Source organism: Oncorhynchus mykiss, chromosome 10 (genome assembly GCF_057628025.1).
Source record: "Oncorhynchus mykiss isolate SJ-2025 chromosome 10, ASM5762802v1, whole genome shotgun sequence".
NCBI lineage: Eukaryota > Metazoa > Chordata > Actinopteri > Salmoniformes > Salmonidae > Oncorhynchus > Oncorhynchus mykiss.
Genome location: NC_143031.1, coordinates 73,825,001 through 73,840,588, shown reverse-complemented (window position 1 = coordinate 73,840,588; position 15,588 = coordinate 73,825,001).

Below are 15,588 nucleotides of genomic sequence, written 5' to 3'. Positions count from 1 at the left end.
AACTACCAATTGGATCCCATGAAACTGGGTAAAAAAAAATGTGTTTACTTTCTGAATGGACTGGAATTGAAGTGAGATTGACCCCAACCCTGCTGATCAATAAACTTTTTTAGGAAACTAGACGTCAAGACCTAGCTCCTTAGCTTCTTTAGAGCTTCTTTAGGGAATTCTTTAGACAGTTCTCCAGAAACTTATTTCAAACCCCCTATGAAGTTTCAGCTGGTGTTAACTGAGTCTGACAGGATGATTCTCACATCGGGTGTTACAGAGAAACTCTGAAAGCATAGCACAGGAAATTATTATGGACCGGGGGTCAGGGACCACGGTTTTAAAGTGGACATTGTTCGTCTCTTCCTGCCACTGAGAGGAAAGGCCAGGCGCTGCACCTGACAGATACCAGGTCTGGGAAGAGTAACCGTGAGAGAAGTTAGGAGAAAATGACTACATCTTTACCTCCACCACACCCTCTTTCCCTCCCTCCCTCTGTTTATTTTTCCCTTTGTCAACCCCCCTCCTTGTCCACCAAAGTGGTACCTCCCAGTAGAAGAAATGACATAGAGAGAGACTTGATTGGAGTTGCCGGGGAAAACATCCTGTCGCGGCTGTTTGACGTGCTGCCGTGGCAATTAAGCGTTACTGTGCCCTTGAGAGAGAGAGAGAAAGAGAAAGAGAAAGAGAAAGAGAAAGAGAAAGAGAAAGAGAAAGAGAAAGAGAAAGAGACACACACAAGCTGAATCCCTATTCACCAATTTCTCCTAAATGACTGCAGGTTTGAAGGTTTGAAATAGTATTGGTATGGATGAACAATGTGATCGCAGACCGGTCATTCCAAAGTTTTACTGGCACTTTTCAGTGGTGGAAAAAGTATGTGGGCGTATTTTACCTCTGACGTGGCGGGTTAAATCGTTTAGCGGCAACGTCATCGTTCCGCGTACAGTTAGCTATCATACTTAAGTGACTGACAGTCTTTGTGTGAGGTCAAATGCTCTGTAGCAGGGATCATTAACCATATTCTGCCGTGCCCCGAATTGTTCTTGAGCGGATTGTCGTGGGGTCGGAACATAATTACAACTCATTTGTAGACTGCAAGTTGGCCAAACGGATACTATTTGAATAAAACTTAATCGTTTCAAATCTTGTTTATGTTTGTATACGATCACGTGTCTCTCTATTATGCGTGATAATACTTGGGACCAGATGTCCAAAATTAAAATACACATTTTAATTCCGCGTACATACAATGTAATTAAAGTGTAATTATTTATTTGATGTATTAGGATCCCCATTAGCCGACGCCAATGGCGACATCTAGTCTTACTGGGGTCGGACACATGATGAAAAATACATTACAGACAAAATACTGAAGGCAGACAGAGAGATTGACAGAGAAATTGAAGGCAGACAGAGAGATTGACAGAGAAATTGAAGGCAGACAGACAGACATAAACTGAATCTTGTACATGACCATGCTTCGTGTCTGTCTCTCTCTGTTCAGTAGTACAAACCAGCTCAGAGTCCCAACCAGGGAAAGTACAATTATTTTATACTGTGTCGTCCATTTCACTGATCATCTAAAATTACATTTAGATTCAGTCAAATGCCTGTTTGTCAGTTCCAATGCCTTGCTTGTATTTCCCTGGTGACACGTCGGAGCATAACATCATTTGCAGAAATCAAATCAAATGTTTCGGTATCATCCAGTGCTGGGCAAAATAACTGAGGTCCTATTGGGAATCTAATAGCATTGCAATGGGATATAGTGTTGTGATATTATAATCTATCATATTGTAGATGATTATATTATACTGTGTGGAGAAGTTTCCTAATAACCATTCCCTGCATGATCAGTCTCGTCACCTAGGGGTCCATTAAACTATATTGCCCTCTACTGGGAGAAGTAAGATGTAGCAGGTGTTAGATCAGCTACAGACAGAGATCTGTTGGACATCCACAGCACACACACACACACACAGACAGACAGACAGAGAGAGAGATAGTCAGGGCCAGCGAGCTGAGCTGAATCCATATTCACCCATTTCTCCTAAATGACTGCAGGTTTGAAGGCAATCGCCCATCCCATAAAACAAACCACTCACTGAAATAGTATTGGTATGGATGAACAATGTGATCGCAGACAGGTCATTCCAAAGTTTTACTGGCACTTTTCAGTGGTGGAAAAAGTACCCAATTGTCAAACTTGAGTAAAAGTAAAGATACCTTAATAGAAAATGACTCAAGTAAAAGTGAAAGTCACCCAGTAAAATACTACTTGAGTAAAAGTCAAAAAGTTTTTGGTTTTAAATATACTTAAGTATCAAAAGTAAATGTACAGTAATTGCTAAAATATTTTCAGCGCTGTGTGTATAGGTGGCAGGGAAGTCAGGCGCAGGAGAGTCAAAATGGAGTGTAAATGGAGTCTTTTAATAAATGTCCACATAACATAACACTAAACAGTACAGACATGGAAAAACATGGGTACGAGGACCCGTCGCGCACCAACACAACAATAAACAACACTAACAATAAAACAATCTCTGACAAAGACATGAGGGGAAACAGAGGGTTAAATACACAACAGGTAATGAATGGGATTGAAAACAGGTGTGTGGGAAGACAAGACAAAACCAATGGAAAATGAAAAATGGATCAATGATGGCTAGAAGACCGGTGACGTCGAACGCCGAGCACCGCCCGAACAAGGAGAGGCAACGACTTCGGCAGAAGTCGTGACAAATGTACTTAAGTATCAAAGTAAAAGTATGAACAATTTAAATGTCCTTATATTAAGCAAACCAGACAGCACCATATAGTATAAAAAGTATCAAATAAATGTATAGGCAGGGGTACACTCCAACACTCGACATCCTTTACAAATGAAGCATTTGACCAGGGATGTTCTCTTGATAAGTGCATGAATTGGACCATTTCTCTGTCCTGCTAAGCATTCAAAATGTAACGACTTCTTTTGGGTCTTAGGGAAAATGTATGAAGTAAAAAGTACATTATTTTCTTTAGGAATGTTGTGAAGTAAAAGTTGTCAACAATATATAGTAAAGTACAGATACCCCAAAAAACGACTTAAGTAGTACGTTAAAGTATTCTTACTTAAGTAGTACCTTAAGGTATTCTTACTTAAGTAGTACGTTAAAGTATTCTTACTTAAGTAGTACGTTAAAGTATTCTTACTTAAGTACTTTACCCCACTGGCACTTTTGGAATCCAACCCAGTGATTTAAAAGAAGAATCCATTATCACCAAGAACTCTGACTGAACAGATATCATCATCATTATCATCACCGTGATTAGTAAAGCAAGGTATTATCGACGTCATGACTACATGCCACAGATCCATAATATCTTCTTCACTAAACTTTCTCAAATTAACCCCCCCCCCCCCCATTCAATCTCTCTCTCTCTCCGTCTCTGTCTCTCTCTCTCATTCCATCCAAATCAAATCAAATCAAATCAAATTTTATTTGTCACATACACATGGTTAGCAGATGTTAATGCGAGTGTAGCGAAATGCTTGTGCTTCTAGTTCCGACAATGCAGTAATAACAAGTAATCTAACTAACAATTCCAAAACTACTGTCTTGTACACAGTGTAAGGGGATAAAGAATATGTACATAAGGATATATGAATGAGTGATGGTACAGAGCAGCATAGGCAAGATACAGTAGATGGTATCGGGTACAGTATGTACAAATGAGATGAGTATGTAAACAAAGTGGCATAGTATAGTATAAAGTGGCTAGTGATACATGTATTACATAAGGATACCGTCGATGATATAGAGTACAGTATATACGTATGCATATGAGATGAATAATGTAGGGTAAGTAACATTTATATAAGGTAGCATTGTTTAAAGTGGCTAGTGATATATTTACATCATTTCCCATCAATTCCCATTATTAAAGTGGCTGGAGTTGAGTCAGTGTCAGTGTGTTGGCAGCAGCCACTCAGTGTTAGTGGTGGCTGTTTAACAGTCTGATGGCCTTGAGATAGAAGCTGTTTTTCAGTCTCTCGGTCCCAGCTTTGATGCACCTGTACTGACCTCGCCTTCTGGATGATAGCGGGGTGAACAGGCAGTGGCTCGGGTGGTTGATGTCCTTGATGATCTTTATGGCCTTCCTGTGACATCGGGTGGTGTAGGTGTCCTGGAGGGCAGGTAGTTTGCCCCCGGTGATGCGTTGTGCAGACCTCACTACCCTCTGGAGAGCCTTACGGTTGAGGGCGGTGCAGTTGCCATACCAGGCGGTGATACAGCCCGCCAGGATGCTCTCGATTGTGCATCTGTAGAAGTTTGTGAGTGCTTTTGGTGACAAGCCGAATTTCTTCAGCCTCCTGAGGTTGAAGAGGCGCTGCTGCGCCTTCTTCACGATACTGTCTGTGTGAGTGGACCAATTCAGTTTGTCTGTGATGTGTATGCCGAGGAACTTAAAACTTGCTACCCTCTCCACTACTGTTCCATCGATGTGGATAGGGGGGTGTTCCCTCTGCTGTTTCCTGAAGTCCACAATCATCTCCTTAGTTTTGTTGACGTTGAGTGTGAGGTTGTTTTCCTGACACCACACTCCGAGGGCCCTCACCTCCTCCCTGTAGGCCGTCTCATCGTTGTTGGTAATCAAGCCTACCACTGTTGTGTCGTCCGCAAACTTGATGATTGAGTTGGAGGCGTGCGTGGCCACGCAGTCGTGGGTGAACAGGGAGTACAGGAGAGGGCTCAGAACGCACCCTTGTGGGGCCCCAGTGTTGAGGATCAGCGGGGAGGAGATGTTGTTGCCTACCCTCACCACCTGGGGGCGGCCCGTCAGGAAGTCCAGTACCCAGTTGCACAGGGCGGGGTCGAGACCCAGGGTCTCGAGCTTGATGACGAGCTTGGAGGGTACTATGGTGGTGTCCTCATCCCGCAAATGTTATGAATCAGAGTCGCGGCACGGCCATGTAGAATTTACATTTGTTTTCTTAGGCGGGAAAGGCAGACTGCCCTGTGTGACTGGCCCTCTTACAGAATACATTTTGGCTCCAATACGTGGGGTGACTGCACAAAGGACCTCGGCTATAGTAATCAGTTGCAGGCCTAGACACTGTCTGTTCCTAATGGAACTTGGAGGGGGGGGGTCGAAGGTGAATGGTGCCTGTAGAGCTGAGGAGTGGAGTGTGTGTGAGGTGTGAGTGTGTGTGAGGTGTGAGTGTGTGTGAGGTGTGAGTGAGGAGGAGTTCACTTCTTATTCTGCTCCGACTGGACGACCTTGGTTATAATCGTAGGTGTGTGTGAGTGTGTGTGTGTGAGTGAGTGTGGGCTTCAATTTCATTCTCAATGATCTTTTACCTTTTGTCTTCATATTTGAGGGAGGGCGAGGACTGAACGTTATTAAAAACTCTGAAGAGGTTTATTACAATAACAAGAAAAAAACAGGTCTAGAAAATTCTGAACGTGTCCCAAACAGACGAGACAACTACAACTTCAGCAGAACACGTGGTTTCATATAAAAGTCTATTTGCAGAAAGCCATTGAGGAGAATATACCTTCTGGGTTTTTGTGATCAGTTTTATCCTCCATCACTCAGAGTGTACACTTCATACCACCTTCAGCTGGGAGTCACCATGACAGAAACATTTTCACAAGGTTCTGAGAAAAATAGCAGCGTGGCGAAGATATTACTGTTTCACAGTCAGCTACTTGTTATTACAGTTTGAAAGTGGAATTAGCTCATCGAGTCCAACCATATATATTGAAGTCGGAAGTTTACGTACAATTAGGTTGGAGTCATTAAAACTTGTTTTTCAACCACTCCACAAATTTCATGTTAACAAACTCTACTTTGTGCATGACACAAGTAATTTTTCCAACAATTGTTTACAGACAGATTAATTAACTTATAATTCACTGTATCACAATTTCAATGGGTCAGAAGTTTACATACACTAAGTTGACTGTGCCTTTAAACAGCTAGGAAAATTCCAGAAAATTATTTCATGGCTTTAGAAGCTTCTGATAGGCTAATTAACGTCATTTGAGTCAATTGGAGGAGTACCCGTGGATCTATTTCAACTTATTGTGGGAAGCTTGTGGAACATTTGACCCAAGTTGAACAATTTAAAGGCAATGCTACCATACTAATTGAGTGTATGTAAACTTCTGACCCACTGGGAATGTGATGAAAGAAATAAAAGCTGAAATAAATTATTCTCTATACTATTATTTGGACATGTCACATTCTTAAAATAAAGTGGTGATCCAAACTGACCTAAGACGGGGAATGTTTACTGGGGTTAAATGTCAGGAATTGTGAAAAACTGAGTTTAAATGTATTTGGCTAAGGTGAATGTAAACTTCTGACTTCAACTGTATATAAAGGCCCTAACTTGTACAGTAAAACCCTCGAGCCTCGCAAAAATCATGGCTCTTTTGCCTTTGTGGGTTTGAACTTGGGCCTCCTGCATGCCACAATAATGCTCTAGTTAGCCTGCTGAACCGAAGCCTAGGCATTAGTAAGTGTTCAGGTCTCGGGTAATGATACTCACCTCCGTTACACCTTCACCAGACACTGCCTTTCTTTAACCAGCCATCATGTATGCTAGCTAACATGCTGAAATCACCTGTTCTAGCTAGCTAGCATTAGCCATAGCTATCCTGCTGCTGGTGCTAACCCACTACTGGCTACACTCTCACCACTTGATGAACTGTTTATTTATGCATGCGCTCTAATACGAGTCACCACGACACAGTGTTAGACGGCATTTGACACATCACCTACGCCTAATTAACTAGCCAGTTATAGTAGGCAGGGGTGTTAGGAATGTTTTAGCAGCGGGGTGGAAAGTGGTTTCCAGGAAGTGGAAGCAGAGACAGCAGGCAAGGTGTGCGTCCCAAATGGCACCCTATTCCCTATTTAGTGCACTATTTTTGACTGATAATGACTGGTCAAACATAGTGCACTAAATAGGGAATAGGGTGCCATTTGGGACGCAGAGGTGTGACAGGTCAGACTAGAGTAGACAGAACAGGAATCAGAGTGAATACTTGATGCTGTCTTGACAGGGAGCAGACAGATAGAGAGAGAGTGGGGGAAATATTAACGGAGGAGAGAGAGGTGTGTGTTAGGGCAGGTTGGATGTGTGGGTTAGGGCAGGTTGGATGTGTGTGGTGTTGGGGCAGGTTGGATGTGTGGGTTAGGGCAGGTTGGATGTGTGTGGTGTTGGGGCAGGTTGGATGTGTGGGTTAGGGCAGGTTGGATGTGTGTGGTGTTGGGGCAGGTTGGATGTGTGGGTTAGGGCAGGTTGGATGTGTGTGGTGTTGGGGCAGGTTGGATGTGTGGGTTAGGGCAGGTTGGATGTGTGGGTTAGGGCAGGTTGGATGTGTGTGGTGTTAGGGAAGGTTGGATGTGTGGGTTAGGGCAGGTTGGATGTGTGTGGTGTTAGGGCAGGTTGGAGGTGTGTGTTAGGGCAGGTTGGATGTGTGGGTTAGGGCAGGTTGGATGTGTGTGGTGTTGGGGCAGGTTGGATGTGTGGGTTAGGGCAGGTTGGATGTGTGGGTTAGGGCAGGTTGGATGTGTGTGGTGTTAGGGAAGGTTGGATGTGTGGGTTAGGGCAGGTTGGATGTGTGGGTTAGGGCAGGTTGGATGTGTGTGGGTTAGGGCCAGTTGGATGTGTGTGGGTTAGGGCAGGTTGGATGTGTGTGGGTTAGGGCCAGTTGGATGTGTGTGGGTTAGGGCAGGTTGGATGTGTGTGGGTTAGGGCAGGTTGGATGTGTGTGGGTTAGGGCAGGTTGGATGTGTTGGTTAGGGCAGGTTGGATGTGTGGGTTAGGGTGTGGGGTGGGGTGGGGGATGTGTATGGGTTGGGGTGGGGGATGTGTGTGGGTTGGGGTGGGGGATGTGTATGGGTTGGGGTGGGAGATGTGTGTGAGTTGGGGGTTGTGTGTGGGTTGGGGGATGTGGGTGGGTTGGGGGATGTGTGTGGGGTGGGGTGGGGGATGTGTGTGGGTTGGGGTGGGGGATGTGTGTGGGTTGGGGTGGGGGATGTGTGTGAGTTGGGGGTTGTGTGTGTGTTGGGGGATGTGGGTGGGTTGGGGGATGTGGGTGGGTTGAGGTGGTGGATGTGTGTGGGTTGGGGGATGTGTATGGGTTGGGGTGGGGGATGTGTGTGGGTTGGGGGATGTGTATAAGTTGGGGGATGTGTGTGGGTTGGGGGATGTGTATGGGTTGGGGGATGTGTGTGGGTTGGGGGTGTGTGTGGGTTGGGGGATGTGGGTGTGTGTGAACAGATTGAAACAGGGATTTAAGGGACAGGTGGATCATTTATCATTTGGTTAGGTGGAGGCGGGAGTTGATCTGGCTCCACAGTGACATTCCAGCTCACGTCACTTTCATTCCCGTCATCATTAACATTGTCATTCTTCAATATCATCATTATCATCTTCATCATCATCCCTTTCACCATGGCCCTGTTCATCATCAGTACAATATCTCAGGGAATTTCCCATAATATTGGCTGACATTACCCCAGACTAACCAACTTGGTTTTATGTATTTAATTGAAGTCAGTTAAGAACAAATTCTTATTTACAATGACGGCCTACCCCGACCATTGCTGGGCCAATTGTGTGCCGTCCTATGGGACTCCCAATCACGGCCGATTGTGATACAGCCTGGAATCGAACCAGGGTCTGTAATGCCGCTTCTAGCACTGAGATGCAGTGCCTTAGACCACTGCACCACTTGGGAGCCCTGGTAGTAATTTCTTCCAATCAAAATCATTGTCCCTCACTCTCCTACAACTTAAATATATACTTCTCCTAGCTTCTGTCGTTCCCAAGCAAGACATGTACTGAAGTCAGTCCTTGTAATGAAACTCGGCAGCCACTCCAACTGTCTGAAACACAGTATCCAGACTGACTCCAACTGTCTGAAACACAGCAACTGTCTGAAACACAGTATCCAGAATGACTCCAACTGTCTGAAACACAGTAACCAGACAGACTCCAACTGTCTGAAACACAGTATCCAGACTGACTCCAACTGTCTGAAACACAGTAACCAGACTGACTCCAACTGTCTGAAACACAGTATCCAGACAGACTCCAACTGTCTGAAACACAGTAACCAGACAGACTCCAACTGTCTGAAACACAGTATCCAGACAGACTCCAACTGTCTGAAACACAGTATCCAGACTGACTCCAACTGTCTGAAACACAGCAACCAGACAGACTCCAACTGTCTGAAACACAGTATCCAGACAGACTCCAACTGTCTGAAACACACTATCCAGACTGACTCCAACTGTCTGAAACACAGTATGCAGACAGACTCCAACTGTCTGAAACACAGCATCCAGACAGACAGACTCCAACTGTCTGAATCACAGCAACTGTCTGAAACACAGTATCCAGACGGACTCCAACGGTCTGAAACACAGTAACCAGACAGACTCCAACTGTCTGAAACACAGTATCCAGACTGACTCCAACTGTCTGAAACACAGTATCCAGACTGACTCCAACTGTCTGAAACACAGTATCCAGACTGACTCCAACTGTCTGAAACATAGCATCCAGACAGACAACACTTCTGCACTTCATTCATAAAGTGCCTTAGGGCAGTAGGAGCTCTGATCTTAGATCAGGTCCAACCAGTCCATACACTTTTTTATTCATTATTATCTAAAAGGAAAACTGATCCTAGATCAGCACTCATAATCTGAAACAGGCATTATGAATCAGGATCTAATCTCGCAATAAAACCAAAACAAATGGGAATTTACTGCCGGCCAGTGTTAGCCACCAAAGTTATGAGGTAATAATGAGGTTCAACACCTGTAACATACATCAGGCATGAGAGGTTGATAAATATTTAAAATGTTGCCTTGACAACCGAGGAGACTCGTAACCGTCAGCTACAGTAAATATTGAGTGGCACCAGGAGTTTGATGTCATGTCACTCACCTCCTCCGGCAAGTACTTTCCTTTCTCAGATTCTTCTTGTTCTTTATTCGTTTTCACTCCTCCTCTTCTTCCTGCTCCTCCTCCTCTTCTTCCTGCTCTTACTCCTCCTCCAAGATGGGTGGAGGATGTATAGGCCTTCATCTGTCTCAATGGTCATCTCTGTATCTAAGAGCTGTTTGAAAAGGAACATTGTTGCATCGCTGAAAAACCCTTCAGGACAAAGACAGAAACAACTTAGAACCTGGATGCAATGAACATCCCCTCACCATTTAGAGGAGGAACTCATTTAAAAGTGAGAGGAATCTCTAAGCATGTGGTTCCAATGACTCGTTGGAGACGGTGCTGGCAACACTAGGCCTGCTGGTTTTACTCTCACAGTCGATGTATTGGACATGTATGTGTAGTGTGTGTTGGACTTATGTGTCTCTCTGAACTGTAAGGGGTAAAGGCATCGGATATTTTTAAAGCAGTTCCATTGATCTCCAGTAGAGAGCAACACTGTTCTATGATTCCCACAATGCATCACTGGCTACTCCGCCATGCCTCACAACATCACTCTGCTGTGTGTGAGTGTGTGTGTGTGTGTTTGTGTGTGTGTGTGTGTTTGTGTGTGCGTGTGTGTGTGTGTCCACTCTCTGTCACCCAGATTACTGATCCAACACACTCTGGCGTTTTCTCGCTCTCACCCCAATGGCATTTTGATATATATATTTTTTTAATCCAGAGTGGTAGCAAGACAGTGAGAGATGATGATAGGGAGGGAGGGAAGGGGCGAGAGAGAAAGAAAGAAAAAAGAAAGAAAGAACGCAAGAAAGAGAAAGAAAGACAGAAAGAGAATGAAAAAAGAAAGAGAGAAAGAGCTGGGTTAGAAGATGTGTTTCGCTGTGTTACCTCGACAGTGCACAGAGATTAGTTTCAAGTGGGTCACGGATGCTGGAGAAACAGACATTTATCTTACATGGCACCGGAGTTCTTCTTTTGTTCTATCTTCTACCTCACTCTTTTTTCACCTGAGGTGCGGTGTGGAGAACGTGCCGGAAGAGTCAAGCGTTTCTGACAGGCCACAGATGCTGCAGCAGCACTGGGAGAGGCTTTGTGTTTTCATTCTCTCTCCTCCCCCTCTCTCTCTCCCTTTCCTCTCTCTCTCTCTCTCTCTCTCTCTCTCTTTCCTACCTCTCTCTCTCTCTCTCTCTCTTGCCTCTCTCTCTCTCTCTTTCTTTCCTAGCCCTCTCTCTCCTACCCCCCCCCCCTCTCTCTCTCTCTCTATCTCTCTTCCCTCCCTTCCTCCCTCTCCCTGTCAGTCACTAGGGAGAATGGTGTAGCTCATTACAATACCAATCCCCAGTGTTGCCTTCCTTCCAAGGTGGGTGATGCAAGAGTCATATTACACAACACCATGGACACTAGCATATGACACACATTAAGTTACCATAGGACACACATTAAGTTAGCATAGGACACGCAGTAAGTTACCATAAGACACACAGTAAGTTAGCATAGGACACACATTAAGTTAGCATATGACACACATTAAGTTACCATAGGACACACATTAAGTTAGCATAGGACACGCAGTAAGTTACCATAAGACACACAGTAAGTTAGCATAGGACACACAGTAAGTTACCATAGGACACACAGTAAGTTAGCATAGGACATACAGTAAGTTAGCATAGGACACACAGTAAGTTAGCATAGGACATACAGTAAGTTAGCATAGGACACACAGTAAGTTACCATAGGAAACACATTAAGTTAGCATAGGACACACAGTAAGTTAGCATAGGATACACATTAAGTTAGCATAGGACACACAGTAAGTTAGCATAGGGCACACATTAAGTTAGCAAAGGACACACATTAAGTTAGCATAGGACATACAGTAAGTTAGCATAGGGCACACATTAAGTTAGCAAAGGACACACATTAAGTTAGCATAGGACATACAGTAAGTTAGCATAGGACACACAGTAAGTTACCATAGGGCACACATTAAGTTAGCAAAGGACACACATTAAGTTAGCATAGGACACACATTAAGTTAGCATAGGACATACATTAAGTTAGCATAGGACATACAGTAAGTTACCATAGGGCACACATTAAGTTAGCAAAGGACACACATTAAGTTAGCATAGGACACACATTAAGTTAGCATAGGACATACATTAAGTTAGCATAGGACATACAGTAGGTTAGCATAGGACACACATTAAGTTAGCATAGGGCACACAGTAAGTTACCATAGGACATACATTAAGTTAGCATAGGACATACATTAAATTAGCATAGGACATACAGTAGGTTAGCATAGGACACACATTAAGTTAGCATAGGACATACAGTAAGTTAGCATAGGACATACATTAAGTTATCATAGGACATACAGTAAGTTAGCATAGGACACACAGTAAGTTACCATAGGGCACACATTAAGTTAGCAAAGGACACACATTAAGTTAGCATAGGACACACATTAAGTTAGCATAGGACATACATTAAGTTAGCATAGGACATACAGTAGGTTAGCATAGGACACACATTAAGTTAGCATAGGGCACACAGTAAGTTACCATAGGACATACATTAAGTTAGCATAGGACATACATTAAATTAGCATAGGACATACAGTAGGTTAGCATAGGACACACATTAAGTTAGCATAGGACATACAGTAAGTTAGCATAGGACATACATTAAGTTAGCATAGGACATACAGTAAGTCACCATAGGACACACATTAAGTTAGCAAAGGACACACATTAAGTTAGCATAGGACACACATTAAGTTAGCATAGGACATACATTAAGTTAGCATAGGACATACAGTAAGTTACCATAGGACACACATTAAGTTAGCAAAGGACACACATTAAGTTAGCATAGGACATACAGTAAGTTAGCATAGGACACACAGTAAGTTACCATAGGGCACACATTAAGTTAGCAAAGGACACACATTAAGTTAGCATAGGACATACAGTAAGTTAGCATAGGACACACAGTAAGTTACCATAGGACATACAGTAAGTTAGCATAGGGCACACATTAAGTTAGCAAAGGACACACATTAAGTTAGCATAGGACATACAGTAAGTTAGCATAGGACACACAGTAAGTTAGCATAGGACACACAGTAAGTTACCATAGGACACACAGTAAGTTACCATAGGGCACACATTAAGTTAGCAAAGGACACACATTAAGTTAGCATAGGACATACAGTAAGTTAGCATAGGACACACAGTAAGTTACCATAGGACATACAGTAAGTTAGCATAGGACACACAGTAAGTTACCATAGGACACACATTAAGTTAGCAAAGGACACACATTAAGTTAGCATAGGACATACAGTAAGTTAGCATAGGACACACAGTAAGTTATAACTCCCCCTCAAGGGTCATGTTCATTAGGGTACACTGTCAGAAAACGTTTTAAAAATGAAAAATGAAAATGAGCATTTATTATCGGACAAGGTCCGATAATACTGTCCCCTTTCACTCAGTTGGACTGTTTTCTTCCATTCTGTGCCAAATGAACAGGGCCCAGGTCTGAGTGTCCTCGTGCTGGATAGAGTTGCAAAGTGAAGAGTTGCAGAACGGCTCAGAGACGGTAGCCTATAGAGAGAGAGGGAGAGATGAATCTATAAGGTTTATCGTGTTAATGCTGTTTCACTATTCCTCTCATTGGATAGAAAATAGTCAAGGCTTTCGTGTTTTTTAACGTAATATGTAATGATTGTACTGGATGTGTGTCTATAGGTTTGTTTAATGTTGTGTTAGTGTATGTAAGTTGTTTTGTCTGAAACGTTGTCCCCCCTGCTGCTATTGGACCAGGTCTCTCTTGGAAAAGAGATGTTATCTCAATGAGATTTTTTTTTTTTATTAAATAAAGGTTAAATGAAAAATAAAATAAATACAAAAATCTGTTGATACACACAGCCAATGCCAGGCCACCGTTCACTGTAGATGTCAACTACAAAGGAAATGATAGAAACAGACACATCATTCTCAGCCAGTTCATTTCACAACACCGATGTACCCTGAGTGCAGACGGAGACAAACAACCGTGAAATGGACTCTGTTTCCCTGAGTCACAACACGAGCAACACAACTCTCAGGGGTGGTGATGCTCTTCAAACTGGCCGTAGAGATAAGATAGAGAAACGTGGTCTTCAACTCTAGCCTGGAAGCCACATTGAATATCGTTCAGTATCACTTAGTGAAAAAGAGTGATATTCAGTTGGGATTCCAGGCTCTGACAAGGATAGAGTCCTGACCTCATCAAACCTGGTGGTTCGCCGCAGCACCAGGAGGAACAACCTTTAACGTTAGCCTGAGGAAAAGCACTCTACCCGGGGTTCACTTAGAACCAACTGGGCCTACTCTCCAGGATGAGTGTATATTCCTTTACCCTTGGTGGTACTTTACCTGCGGTGACATACAGAGCTGACAGGGGTATTTCTACCGGCTAGTATGGCATATATAAATAGAAAGGAATCAGGATTGAGACCAGCAGGTTGCAGGGACCCACACATGCAGCACATAGGTCAGTGTGGATTTGTGGCTTGGTTTGAACCAGGGTCACTGTGGTAAAGCTGCTGACACGTTAACACAGGCAGAATGCTGTGTCTGACAGTACGACTTCCCTTAATGTCAGCTCCCAACTTTCTCTCAATTCAATTTCAATGTAAGGCTTTATTGGCACAGGGAACACATATTTACCTTGCCAAAGCAAGTGAAATGGGTAAACAGAAGTAAATATTATTAACAATAAGAACAGTAAATAATACACTCACACGTTCTAAAAGAACAAGGACATTCAAATGTCAAATGATGCCTATGTACCGTGTTGTAATGATGTGCAAATAGTTCAAGTACAAAAGGGAAAATAAATAAACAATGGTGTTTGTTCTTCACTGGTTGCCCTTTTCTCGTGGCAACAGGTCACAAAATCTTGCTGCTGTGATGGCACACTGTGGTATTTCACCCAGTAGATATGGGAGTTTATCAAAATTGGGTTTGTTTTCAAATTCTTTGTGGGTCTGTGTTATCTGAGGGAAATATGTGTCTCTAAAATGGTCATACATTTGGCAGGTTAGGAAGTGCAGCTCAGTTTCCACCTCATTTTGTGGGCAGTGTGCACATAACCTGTCTTCTCTTGAGAGCCAGGTCTGCCTACGGCGGCCTTTCTCAATAGCAAGGCTATGCTCACTGAGTCAAAGCTTTCCTTAAGTTTGGGTCAGCTCTTGTTTTTTGTTAATTATTTCCAATGTGTCAAGTAATTGTCATTTTTTTTCTCATGATTTGGTTGGGTCTAATTGTGTTGCTGTCCTGGGGCTCTGTGAGGTCTGTTTGTGAACAGAGCCCCAGGACCAGCTTGCTTAGTGGACTATTCTCCAGGTTCATCTCTCTGTGGGTGATGGCTTTGTTATGGAATGTTTGGGAATCGCTTCCTTTTAGGTGGTTGTAGAATTTAACAGCTATTTTCAGGATTTTGTTCATTAGCGTGTATCGGCCTAATTCTACTCTGCATGCATTATTTGGTGTTTTACGTTGTACGCGGTGGGTATTTCTGCAGAATTCTGCATGCAGAGTCTCAATTTGGTGTTTGTCCCAGTTTGTGAATTCTTG